The sequence below is a fragment of the Rhea pennata genome, chromosome 1 (assembly GCF_028389875.1).
Source record: "Rhea pennata isolate bPtePen1 chromosome 1, bPtePen1.pri, whole genome shotgun sequence".
Lineage (NCBI taxonomy): Eukaryota > Metazoa > Chordata > Aves > Rheiformes > Rheidae > Rhea > Rhea pennata.
Window position 1 is genome coordinate 14,931,243 of NC_084663.1, and position 14,607 is coordinate 14,945,849.

The following is a 14,607-nucleotide window of genomic DNA, read 5'->3' on the forward strand; positions in this document are numbered from 1 at the left end:
AAATGAATTCAGTGGGTTTGATATTTCAATCTTGATTTAATCATGTTTTACACCCACTTTGCCTTTCATTGTAGTCATATAAATGACTGCAGTAAGAAATACTCATATGCTTTGTCTTCAGAGCTGCAAACTATTTTAATAAACATTAAGAGTATAAATATTGTCACTTAAGGGTATGTCTTCATTACAGTATTTATTCAAGCCAGCCCCTTTTGCAAGTAACTACACTATAAAACTATATTCATGCAATACGTCCATCTGTCTACAGTAACTTCTGAGTATCAGGATTTTTAGCCAAGAGCATTCAGTACTTCGCTAATTGGGCTGCTCTACAATTCTGTGGCTCAACTTGTTTACACTTTCTGAGCCCACAGAGGAAGTCTAAGACAGAAAGCTAAAGGATTATGGATATTTCACTTGCTAGTGAGGTAGGAATCCAGTGCAGGACAATGATTTCTTCTTTGTCCAGAAACTTGGCCTTAACCTGTTATAGGAACAAGGTCTCTTAGTCCCTTCAAATAATATGTACAATAGGCATGTAATCCTGTTTCTTAAAATCTCCTCCTCTCTCCTAACTTATGAATTGCACTTAATGCTCAATATATGTGATATGCTTAATACCCAGTATGTTTAAGGTCACTCAACAGAAAAAACAATTGCACAACGGTAACAGAACACACATCTGATTAGTTGATGGTAGGATACATCCAAATGTATTTGTTTGCAAATATTCTCAGTGCTGTTTATATTAAACGGAACAGTGCGCTATGCAGTTTCTGTGGGGACACAGGCAAGCAACGTTACTGCAAACTTGATACGCTGCGAAGATCCGTGCGTACGCTCAGGGCATGCCTCTTGTCGCTGCATCTCCACAAGTCTGCCTCTCCCTCGAATTGTTGTTTGAAATCCATGTGGAAATGTGATGTTGTCAATGGTTTTGTCCACATACCAATTTATCTAATTACTGTTCTGGTTATATCATCTTTGTCTGCCCTATTCACAACTTCGGATATGGCTCCGTGTCTCCTCTTTCTTTCTTTCTCCAAAGTCATACATAGTTCCAGATCAAAAATTCCGTTACAAAACAAAATACTGTTTAAACAATACTGAGAATCTAGCTGCAGTTAAAAAAAGTATGTAGAAATCCTATTTGCAGTGAAATCAGCAGTAATCGCAGTGGTAATGCCACTGCATTTTCAGCATGCTATTCTTTTTTCAGAGCAGCCTGGACGTCATATGAAAGGAGTGCATCTATCTGAGTGGTCTTCCCTTTCACAAGCTTACGGTTGGCTATCACTCTTTAAACTCTGGAATTCCCTAGAGAGCTAGTGGACCTGGCAATGTCAAATATGTGTGCCCTGTATATCGCTTACAGCCTGGTAGAGTTGCTGGGTCTGCTGCTTTTTGGTCATGAGGGGAAGCAGCAACTCAGGTTACCCTTGATTTTGTAGCTTATGTTCTCTCACTTTCCAATTATTCTCTAAGTTTTTGGCAACCACTTCTTTTCCTTCATTCCCTCTCTATCCCAGCTTCTCTTTCAATGTAACTGAAGATTCATGTTACATCCATGTCTTTTTTTGCACAGGTTATGCTCAGGCCTTTTTATTTTTTCTTTTAATCTTTGCTGGATTGGGGTCATTTCTACCAAATATGTATTCTGATTTTGCCCAAAGGAAGAAAGAAAAAGAAAGAGAAAAAAAGGGGGGGAGGGGGAAAGAAAGTATCACCTCTGTCATGTTTTTCATAATACTAAGTATTAAATTAATATTTTATATGCTTAGTATGCCTCCATTTCATCTCTCTTTTCTGTTTAGAAGCAGTTTCATCCCATGCTGCCAGTCTACAGAGCCTATAGTACTTCATATCAACGTGCTGTATACAGAAATTGTGATGGTTAGGAGGCCTTTGCTGAGAGACTGAGGAAAGAGCTTCAGATGAAAGGGATGTTTATCAGCTCCGGTTTCAAGCAGCAGTGCCATGAGAATACATTAATCAGTTGGAAGTCCCAGGCTGGAAGAAGGAACAATTTTTCCTGACATCTGGTAGAAGACTATCTGTGTGTGCTAAGAAGCTGTTTCTTTATTACCTTGTGACTGGTTAGTAAATCATTGAATGTAGAGAGTTAATAAGCTGCAGAGCAGACAGAGAAAGATAGCTCTCTCCAGCAATTTCATTGACCACCACCATTTTCTTAAATTTTAATCATTTGTAAGCCTCACCAGCAAGAATAGAAAAAGATATGCAAGTGAACATTAACAGGATGCTGAATTATGATGCAGGAACTAGCTAAAAATAGAAATGCTTAATATCCTTTTGGCTGGAAAGCATACTGTGAACTGAAAGTAACAGGAGACCAAACATTGCAAGCACAGAACAACCTTTTCACTTAATACCGCAGGTGGGACTTATTATGCAGGCTATCTGGGACAGTGCTTTAATGATAGTACCAGTATAAAACTCACAGAATTCCGTAGGTACAGATGAAGAGATATGCACTTGGTTCTTGCTAAGCCTCTAATCCCAGCTTTGAGTAAATTTAATAGCTACCAATTAAACCCCGCCTAGAATCAATCATTAATTGCATGGGTAAATTTCCCCCAGCAGGAATTTATTTTAGATCCTATGTGCACATATTCATTAGAATAAGAGATCTGAGGTGAGGGAGGAGACAGGGAGATGATGCAACTTCCATCCTTGACTAAAGGAGAGGTCATGCTACAGCATTGACTATCCTCCATAATAATATCTGCACTGGTTATATTTGGTGAAACTTCCTATTCATACTGTAATTCTGTCCATAACAGAAAACACACCTCTTATCTGGTGGCTCTGTCATCAATTCTGTTTCTATTTGAGTCCATCCTTTAATAAATCTCTGGACGCAGTACAGATTCTCTATCTTTTTGGTTGTGTCGAGGCACTTTAAATCTAGGTTACTGCTTCATTACCTCTGCAGCTGGAATTTCACAGTACTGCCCTTTTTGCCCCAGTCTAAAACCTAAGGCAAACTGCTCTGCCTCAGAAGCTGTCAAGTGTTATTGTGCCGGTAGACCCAACTGAGGCGCTTTTTTTTTTTTTTTTTTTTTTTTTTTTTTTTCCTGGCATTGAATTTCCTCCCAGCTTGATCTTTTCCTCCTTAAATTTACAAGAAATAATCATCTGTAAGTGTCCCATCCAGAATTACATTCTTTGCTGTGCTCAACCCAGAGGACTGACAGAAGGCTGGTGCAAGCCTTTTGCTAGCTCACAGTATGCCGAAGCACAGTTGCCCCAGAGTATCTTTTTTGCATTACTTAATTGAACTAAGGTTTACAGAAATGAAGACAGTCATGTGAAGACAGGCACTTAAACTGCTGTATGGTCTCTCATACTCAGGAAGTAAATGGAAAATGAGTAAGTAGATACAAAGAAATAAAACTTGAATTATGCTGGTTCTTGGCATAATATCACAGTGCATATGCCATAATTCATGTTCACATTGCAAAATACATGGGATGGATACCAAGTAAGCAAAACTTGACTTTAACTTATTCCCTTAGCTATGCAAATAAGACGAGACTCAAAGGACTTCAAGAACATTTCCTAATAGGACTTTTTCAAGAAGAGATGACAAGGTATAAAGGTATAAGTCATGTTTCCTCTTCTGTCCTTTTTTGCTACATCAGTGGCCTCTGTAATTCTAACTTTTCCTCCATCTGAAAAGAAGTGGTTCAACTTTTCTTCATAGTCTAATAATTTTACTTTTTGAGTTGTCATGAACAAGCATGTCTTCCTGAAGATTTTTTTTTAAATGCCCACTGCAGTCAAAGGTACAAGTGCAACTTGCACAAGCACATCTTTGTTAGCGTTAAATAAGACAGCTTGGGATGCATAATAGTTGCCTGTTACTGATGCCCTGTGATTAAAAATGTGAGCTAAATTATTGAGTTAATGAGTTAATAAGCTAGGAAATGAATGGGCTACACTGCTGGAGAAACCCAAGCTAACAAGTTAAAGTTGGTTCAAACTTGCTAATACAAGCTGTACTTACACTGGATCTGCAGAGCTGAGAACTCCTTTCTGTGATCTTGGACCTAAGTTACGACTTTTCATGTAGCAATACATAGCAGTCTAATGGTCAGTAGGTCACTTAGTCAATCATACGCTGAAATGAAATCCAGACACACTTTGCCTTCCCCATGACTTGGTTTTGATGGGTGGAATGAGAATTAGGCATCAGGCCAGAAAGGAGCTGTACCATGCTCTGAGCTGGTCTCTGATCTCAAGAAACCAGAGTTTGGGTGTATTGTACAGTACAACTGTTCTTACACAGGACTCAGCATCAATGCCTGCTTATAAAGCAAGTTTAGACTATTTCATAGTCTAAACTTTTTCATAAGCTATTCATAAACTATTTCATAAACTAATTAATGAGTTTAAGTAGTGAGTGCATACATAAAAAATCTTTATTTTCCTAGTTCAATCACACTGTGGAATCACGCCTTCTTAGAAGAGAGTAAAATAGCACAGATATTTTAATTATTTCCCTCTTTTTCTTCAAGTAGTGTGTCATTAATTTCCTTTTTAAGAGATATTTTTGTCATTGCTTGCTTGACTTCTTGCTAAAGGAATAATCCCTATTTGTACATAGCAACAATTCACCTCATATATTTAGAACAGAATTTGAAAATAGTCTTATTTTTATTACATTAATCCTTTAAGGAAGGTTTAAATTAATTAATGTGGTCATAGCATCCTCATTCTAAACTTGTGCTTGCAATGTCTGAAAACAGCTATCTCAAAAAAGTGTCATGTTTCTTACTATGCTGCATTTTTGTCAGTTTTATAAGGTATAAAACCATCTACTAATGAAGACCAGACAGTCAATTAACCAAAAACTTAAGTTTTTTTATTCAAACAATATTTAATTAAATTGGAAAATCATTGAACCTAAACAGAAATATTGAACCTAAACAGAAACATATGTCAAATTGCTCTCCCCTGCATGAGTACTACAGCTTGCAACACACTCATTTTAAAATGCCAACAAATGCTAGCACCAGAACATTTGCAAATGTCAGATTTTTTCTAGTTAGGTTTTTAAAGCTTTAACTCTGAGTGACTTATTAATTTCATAATCCATTCTACTTCTTTCTAAATGATAAGCTTTTTTCTGAAGTGGAAAATTATTTATTTGTACTGAGTGCAATCAATCTAATATTCTAAACTAATTAAAATATCTAAAAGGAGTGAATCATCCCCAAATGATGATTCTCTAACTGCCACTTTCCTCACATTTTACTTTCTTGGGTAGGATTTGCATTAACTTTTTCTTAGCTTATTTTCTAAGAAAACAAGGTTTGTAGAAAGGGTTGGTCCTCATCTGATAAGTTTTGAATTCCTTTTCCAATTTCATCTGAATGTGGCGGAAGGTTAGAAGTCTCAAAGATGCTATGAAGACCTTAAGGAGAGACACCATTGCTGACACCTGAGAGGAAGGGGAGGGGAACTCGATGGCAGGAGTTACATGACAACTTGCTGCATCCTAGCCAGCAAGTTGCTATTAGTCCAGGCAACAAGTTGAAAAAGGGCAAGTAAAGGATAGAGAGTTCTGCCTAGAAGGATGTACAAATGAGCTAGGAATACTGCAAGGTGCAGGGACGACATTTGAGATGCAGAAAGGAGCTGAGGGTATTGGAAGGAAGTGTAGGAGGCAAAGAGGAAGATTGGAGAAACACCGTGATGGTATCAAAGCGATGGTACCTGTTGAATCAATATTTAAAATTAGAAGAGATCGTTATAAATGATTATGTAGTTTGGGGACACTGTCTCAGGATTTTCAGTTTATTTTCCAAACTTGAGAATTTAATGATCTGCAAATAAGAGAGTTCTGGCTTCCCACATTTGATAAGCCGAGAGAGCAGCAATTGATATAATTGTCACATTTTTCATCTCTGTCCATGAATACATTATGATTTATAAAGAGGAGTAGTTTTTAAATGAATATTGAACCTTACACCTCGATTCTGATAGAAACAGAGATGTTGTGGAGTAATGATTTTAAGACTGTACTTTCTCATTTTGCATCCAGTTTAGTTCTCTCCACTTAGTTTTACGTTGACTAGCTGAATTGCATTCTCCCCAGCATGTAAATTCTGTTCATATTTTTGCCATTGTGTCTCAAGTATATCTGAAGTCAAATGAAAACAGATCCTTTGTGGGCATACATTCTTAGCTCTTAAAGTATAGCTGTTTGTACGTTGGTTATGTGAGCTGTTTAATCTCGCAATAGAAATTCAGAATTTAGTATATTGTTCTTTAAAGCAAATCATGTTAGTTTGAGCTGCAACTTTGCTTAAAGTACATTGTTCCAATTGCAGCCGTGCAGGCAGTTAAGCTGCTTCCTTGTTGAGTGTGTATTTATATGGCAAATCTTGCTGGAAAAAAATGAAGCTTGTCCTTATTAATAAGTAGTCCTTTAGCATTTTGGTATATTGGAGCCCAAATGTGACTTGCCTCATCATGTCTGCAGTTTTTGTAAAAGTTATGGGAAATCCTGGTCACCTACACATAAATTCTTTTAACATGTGTGCAGCACTGTGAGCGATCGTTCAGGTTCCCTTGACCTACATGGAGCAGAGTCCTTCTAAAACTCTGCCTGCAGTGTGTGGTGGAGCATTTGTTTTTTCTCAGCACTGTATCAATGGCAGATACTGCAACCTGCCAGAGGATGTGCTTTGTTGCCTGCACACTGCATAAGGACATTTTATAGAAATGTAGACTTGCCATGGATTTGGGTTTTTTATTTTGTTTTGGAGGGACATCTTACTGTATCTCAAGTGACTGGATGATTGAATAGCTGTGTAGAAAAATGTTTCAAGATACAGGAAGAATGCTTTGATGTTTCTTAAACTACATGATTGTCAGTGAGAGAGAAAGCATAACAGACTTGGAAACAGGTATGATGCATTTGCACAAGAGAACGCATGTTGTAATTGGTGCTCTGTCCTCAACTGTGCTTCTGGAGCTGGAGAACTAAGACCAAGACGGTGAGTGGAATTATTACTTGTAGACCAGTGATGACTAATATTGGCTCCAAAACTTAAAGGATCTTATGTAAAGAACTGCCTACCCACAGAAGTGTGTGGTGTAGACACAAGTCTCAGTATAAAAACTGGCCACCTATGGCTGCTGTGTGCCTGTGGCTAGCTAGTTTGATGCTGCAGTTCCATAATGATCTACAATGTTGTTGCGAAGGTTGTTTTCTTAGCATCAGCATCACAGCTTAAAAAGAATGGGACTTTCATACTGCACTGGACAGAGCTTCTAACATTTTCTCGGTTTGTAAAGGGCAGTTCCACATCCTATTATAGGGAGGAGTGTAGAGTCAAATAGGGGCTGATTGATGCCCTCTGTTTTGTGCCTGATGAATTTTATGGATTACAGTGAATAAAAGGCTAATTTGTCTCCTAAAGCATATGTCGATATAAATGTGATGACTTTCTGCACTACCTGGCTTGTGTTAATGGAGTGTTGTTTCAGTGTATTGTGTTTCTTGCTCGTTCTGACTATATCAACAACATCTTTGTCTGGCCTGAACTTCCTATTCATTACAAATCGGTGAACAGCAATAAGCACTTCAGGAAAAAGATATTTCTTAAGTTATCAAACTCAAAGCTTGAATAAATCGAAGAGGAGTGCAGGCAGACTTGCCAACTGTAAACAATAAGCACTTTTTAAAAGTGTAGAATGGCTTACAAATCAAACGCAGCCTAAACGTCAGGCTGAACTGCAACTCAGTTGTGCTCTGTGGAATCATAGTACACACAAGAACCACAGCAGCACCAGTGACCATGATGTCAAGTGCTTGCTTCTCTGCTATGCTCTTTTCCCACCCGGCCTCTTTCACGCATAGTGCAACACAGTACAGGCCTACAACGGGAAATGGCTCTGGGGTCCCTGGATTCTTCCCGTTAACTTTCTTCATGACTGACTGCTAACTCTTGCATGAAGAAGAATTACAGAAAGGGAAAGGGAGACTGGCCCTCCCCATTAGCTTTGACCTGTAAGAAACTGTTGAAATTCTTGGGTCTACACACACTTATACCTGAGTTTGAAAAGATAATGCCATCTCCTTATTTACTTTTCCCCATAACCTCCATTCTTGCAAGCTATTTTTTGGTTTCCTCTGCTTTTCCTGCAGTAATTCAGAATGCTCTACTGAACATTGGACACAATGTTATCTGCTGCACGTTTCCTTTTGGTCCTGTGGCAGCAAGTGTGTACAGAGGCTAAGTAGTTTTTTTTTGTGTGTGTGTGTGTGTGTTAGAAATAGAGTCCTCTCCCACCTACTACTTCTACAAGACAAAGCTATCAATTACAACTGTAGCCTGACCAACACCCCAAGGTAGCAGGCAAATGTTGGTTAAAGTTAAAACAGAAGAAATCACGATACAATTTTTAATTTATGTATTATTTTAAGAAAGGTGTCTTACTCCAGGAGAAAGCAATTTGACTGTCAGTGAAAGAGCTATCAGGGAACAGAAAATAAAGAACTGCATTTATTAATTAAGGCTCTGCATCTGTCTTTTATGGCAATTCGTCAAAAACATGCATGTTTTGGAAGCCTCTGAATGGAAAAAGGTGTCTTTTCATTCTTGGAAGAGGAGAGTGTCATTTCAAGGATACAATGGTGCTTTTTCAAAAACCAGTTAACTGTGTAACATAGGGACATACCAATGGAAGGGTCTTTCTAGGCCAAACCTTGCTCTACCACTTGGGGTAACTATTGACTAATTGTCTAGAATTCTTGTTTCCTGAAGTATCTGTAAGTATCACATGTTTGATATGAGTAGAATCAGGGAAAATACAGATAAATTGCTTAAGAAAACACCTTTTGAATGGTGTCTGTGAACTAGATTCCTCCCTCACCACAAGTTACAGGGAGCAGGAAGCAGAAGTGTTTCAACTTTGGCATTGAGGGCTTCTCTGACTTATCCCCGCTGAAAGTGTGATCAGTGAGCAGGACCTCTGCCAAAACCACTTTTCCTCTCTTTCTCCCCCCCCCTCCTATTTTTCCTCTCCCACAGTTTCCACAGAAACAGATTAGTACAAATAGTACAGTTTTTGGGTGCCTTTCCACAGCAGTAAATGTTTTTTAACAAAAGAGTCTAAATGAAACATTGGCTAATTAACATCTCATTTCCGTGAAAAACTTCAGTAGAGTTTCAATCCAGTGCTTATCTGGATACTAAAAGATATATTTAGAACTTCTCTCCCCCACTCAACATTTTAAACCTCATATGCTAACTCAGGGATTGCATGACTGTCTAAGAGCAGAAATACTAAGCCAATATTGTAACCTATTGCTTAGTTTAGGGCTTTTTTTGTTTGTTTGTTTATTTTTTTCCTACTACTCATCAGTAACATTGGTAAGTGTGGCCAACCACTCTATCACGTGCCATGTGCCAAAGCCAAGCTGCTCATGAAAGCAGAATCTTCCCTAATATTGTACTTACTCGATGACCTTTAGGTAATTTTGTACACCCGAAACACAGTGAAGGTGACTGCACTTAGCACATTCTCCATGCTCCTGGCAGACCACAAGCAGGTATCTGAGAGACCTGGTTTACTGAAAGGCTTACTCTAAGTTTGCCATGGAGTAATTCAGTGCAGCCTCATGACCATCTACTGCCTATAAATAATTTCCCTTTCTGAAAAATGTTATCATGTGAATCATTGGGCTCAGTGCTTAAAGAACTGGCAAGTACCTTTAGATCCATATAACAGACACACATTGCTGGGATATTTTCAGGCCTCTGGTCCTCATCCTCAGCTGCAGCAGATAGCTTATTTGTACACTCACAGTAGTGATACGGTGGTTCAGTGAATGTCTAGCTAAGCAAGCTGCTGTGAAATTACGTTGTTGTAGAATGTGTTCCTACTACTATATTTGAAATTCTGAGTGTTTACTATACTCCTTCTTGACAGCAATCAGAATGCAATTGTACTCCTTTTATCAACTAGCCAGAAGGATATAGGGATTACTTTTGCTCATGCTAACGAGCTTAGATCAATCCATAAGTAACTGAAGGATCAACAGTATCTCTAGACAGCAGCAAAGAGAAGGGAGATAGAAAGGTGGAGGACAGCCTGTATTCTGGATCTTATTCAAATTATGTGAAGAATGAGGTGTATAAAAGGAGGATACTGCGGTATGGCTACAGCCTAGAACATAGGTATCAGTATTTTCTGAATGGATGGTAAGGAATGAGATTTGAAAGTCAATAAAAACATACTATAGGAACTGCCATAATCCATTTTAGTTTCAGGTCTGTCAATCTTTGACATTAATGCTGTGACTTTTAAAGCATTTTCAGTGGTTAGACTCAGACTTACTAAGGACAACAGGTGTTCTGCTGCCAGCTTCATAGGGGACAGAATTTCAATCCAATGAGTTACTGGATTGGATTGGAAGATTAAAGGCAGTCAGAAAATTCATGGAAAAACAAGGGTGACAGCAGGCACGAGACAGCAGTCATTTAAAGAACACACTCTGCAGGTCAGTGTCTGAGCAGCACGTGCTGCCACAATAGCTTGTTTTCTCCTTCTGCCCTTGCACTCTTCTGCTTTTCCTTGGGCAGCAGCCTTGCGGCAGCCTTGCGGCAGGCGAGGGCAGTCCCCCCGAGCACCACTCAGTGGTGTACCCCTGCTCTTCGCCAGCCCGCAGGAGCAGCAGCGACCGCCTGCCCTGCTGGCAGGAGCTACTTCAGGCTGCGGCCTGGCTCTGCTAATTTTCTTCCTCCTGTTCACATGGCACTAGTCCTAATATGCAGAAAGAAAAGCCGTTCACCTCCTAGAAGCCTTCTGAGACAACTGTGAGTGGGGACAGAAATACATGTTTGTTTTCCCAGATCAACTCCCTGGTTCTCTGCAATGCTTGCTCTCTACTGTCTTTTCAAAAGTTGAATGCTGCCACTCACAGACCTTATCTGTGGGCAACAACATCCTGTTTTGCTGTACTGCTGTAAAGCACTTTATGCCTTTATGCCATCACTGAACCTTAATAGAGGAACAAAAAGAGAACATATTTTAGTTAGCCTCAATTCTGTGGTTAAGGTTTTATTTAATCTTTTATAATCACATTCTTAACTTAAAATTACTTGTACAGCACAGTAGCTGACTGTTTACAGCTGCCTTTACATAATTAATTTGATAGAGAAGAACCCAATCCTCTCTGCCTGAAATTCTTGTTTTATCACTAAATAAGATGCTTTTCCCGTTTCTCCCATTTCAGACTAATTCACCAAGGGATTTAGAGAGATAAATTTGAAAAATCATACAATCACAGAATGGCTGAGGTTACAAGCGATCTTTAGGGATCACATAGTCCAACCCCTCCGCTCAAGCAGGGTCACCCAGAGAGGGTTGCCCAGGACCTGTCCAGATGGCTTCTGAATATCTCCAGAGAAGGAGACTCCACAACCTCTGTGGGAAACCTGTGCCAGTGCTGTGTCACCTTCACAGTAAAGAAGTTTTTCTTTATTTTCAGAGGGAACTTCCTGTGTTTCGGTTGTGCCTGTTAACTCTTGTCTTGTTACTGGACTCATCTGAAGCGGGTCTGGCCCTGTCCTCTTTATAGTCTCCTTTCAGATAAAAGTAAGTAACTTTTTTTTTGAAAAGAATGGAGGAATTGCAAAAGGTGATGGCCTATTAAACCCCAATATATTTCAATATTTTGTGTTGCCTGAAAATCATTTTCATAATTCTTTTGGAAATCTGTATGATTCTTTTCTGACTATCTCAGCACACTTCAAAGAATTTAATTGAAATTACTTACTTCATGCATTAAGTTTTCTGTCTCCCCCAAACCCTGGATTTCTCATAATACTGTCTTTTAGATTTTGCATGCTAATGAATTATCTCCGCTTTTCCCTTCCTACAAGGCTTCAAAATAAGCATTAGAAATGTAAACAACCTAACTATGAAGAATACATTAGGCTTTTAATAGTCTTTTTGTTCAGTTCTCCGTGGTGCTGTTAGTGGCATAGGTAAAAATCAAACAGTTAAGTATAGCTGATGCAAGGAGGTGTGAAACTACAGCTTACCAGTATGATTGTGCCCCTGGGAGGCTTAAAACTGAAGAAGAGTGTGTGCTGTTACTGCTGCTCTTTTTCAATAGTTTTTTTTCTCCCTGAGTGGGGATGGCTCAACTTTGTGCCTTTGGGCTTTAGAGGAGCATCCTCAGAGACAGCTTCTTATTTGTGTTCTCTTCCTAGGCAGATTCATGCTCCCACCTGTCCATATGTGCTATTGTGATTTCCCTTCCTGGGAAGCATGAGTACAGGAAGGCGTTCTAAACTTGAACTTACTACAGGCTGTATGTATGGCTGATCATAATTTTTTTCAACAAAGCAAACTTCCTTTAGATTGGATTAAATGAAGTTTCTATGGGAATATACTAATATTCATATTGTAATTAAGAGTTAAAAATTAATGTAATTGTACCACCTGCCTGGTATATTAGACCATTTATAATAGAATATTTCTAATTGTTAAACCTAGAGGACAAATTAAGCTGAAACTGCAGCTATATCATTACTTTCTATTATACTTTTGTATGTAAAAGAGGCAATTGACTAGTGTAAAAATAAAGTGATGATGACTTTGCCAGCCCTTTGCCAGCCTGCGCTTAGAAACCATGCTTGGGATAGATCATAGCAGAATATGCTACCAATTTTACCATTTTTAAATTCTGATGGTCTCTAATTCCCAGCATGGTTCCTCAGTTTATTTTAGAAGCAGAACTAGAGAGTCTCTCCTTTCTGCCCCTGAACTGTAGGAAGGCCAGCCTCAAGGCTTTTGTCCACAGACTCTCAAACACAGGGAAATAGTTCTTTTAGTATGTTGGAGATTACTCATTAGTATTTAGAAAGGAGCAATGAGCTTTGCTGGATAAATTGGAAAACTTGAGATATGCATAGTAATGACACTATTAGCTATTTACCTTGTGGTAGCACCTGCAGGTCCTTCAAAATGTTGTTTCTTCACTGTATGAGGCACTTCATAGCACTCTAAATTCTACGCAATCCAAGTTAATGGTAATGGATGGTAGATGAACATAGTCAACAGGGATAAGTAACAGTAGGGCAATTTTCATACCACGAGCAGGTTACAGCATAGAAACTATTTAATTACTGACAAGGATTTTGTAGATAGAGAGGTACTTAATGTAGGAATTTGGAGGAGTAAAAGTAAGTTTTGTTTTTAGGGAACTTCTCCCATACAAGAGGAAAGAAGCAAGAAGCTAAACAAGAAAAAAAGTTGGACTGATGCACTGTAAGAGTCTTGCAGAAGGATTCCTCATTTTCAACCAGATAATATGGTGTCTTTGCCTGATAGAGAAGGGACTACCTTTCAACATCTGCATCTACAGTTACTGGTCCAATGACAGCAAAATTTGCATCATACATAGTTTTTTTCACATTTCCCCTACTGCCAAGACAGCCTAGTAACTGGACAATAGTAGTCCTAGCTCTGCATTCCTCAGCGATGCTACACAGTCTCCAGAAGTACCATATTCAACCTTGTCTGGATAGCTAATAGGCCGTGTCTTGTTGACCTGTCCTCAAGACCACATGCTTCCAGGAGCACATGCAGCCTATTCCTTGACATCTTTACTGGTTTTTTAGTAGATTATTTAAATTCCAAGTTGAAAGGTAGTCAGGGAGCAGAGTAAAGCTGCATAATAAAGGCACAGTTTTGATCCTCTAGTAAAAATTAACTCACCAAGAAAAGGTAAAGCTGTGGATCTATCTCCCTTAAGAACTAAGGATAACCACAGATCATTGCTTTTTTTCTAAGTGTGTTTTTTATGTGTGCCACAGAGCAATGCACGTATACATGATTTTCAAAATCTGCACCAAAGCTCTCCATTGTGCTTCCTCTCCTCTTGGAGTAAAACAAGAAAATGAGCACAAAGGATGGGGGGAAAAAAAACCTATAGATGCAGCAGTTGTAAATCGCATCACATGCAAGCGTGATGAATAAAATGTAACGACTAGAGAATGCGAAGGCTGAGAAACTGAAGAGAGGTATTAAGAGCCTGGCAAAGAGGCTAGGACTAGGGTACGCCATGAAGAGTGTTAAAAGTAAAGACAAACTGTGTATGTAGAATGCAATACAAAGACATTCTTTGCAGCCCTGCTTAAAATGGAAGGGAACGGGGTAAAAGCTGGCGCTCTGACAGGGTCAGAGAAGACTCGTGTATTATGAATCCAGGCTGTGTTTGTAGCCAGGTTTAAAACGACAGCGCGATTTGCATGAACACGACGAAGTTCTTGAAATGGTACTCGAACACGTCTGTGTCCTGGCACCCGGTTAGCACGACGCTGACGCGTTGCCAGCGCCAGGAGCGCTCAGGAAGGCCGCTCCCTCCGTAAGCACCGTCACTCACTGCCTTCACTACAGCTGTGCTGGGGACGTTAATTTTTTTATGTGCCGTTGCTGTTCTTTTGGCGGGGTTTATACTAAATTCTTCCCTGCTCCCCCTGGATTCTTCAAACTGATTTTTTTTTTTTTTTCTGGCTTTCATTACGGCAAAGCGAACCGCGGCAGGCCCGGCGGGAG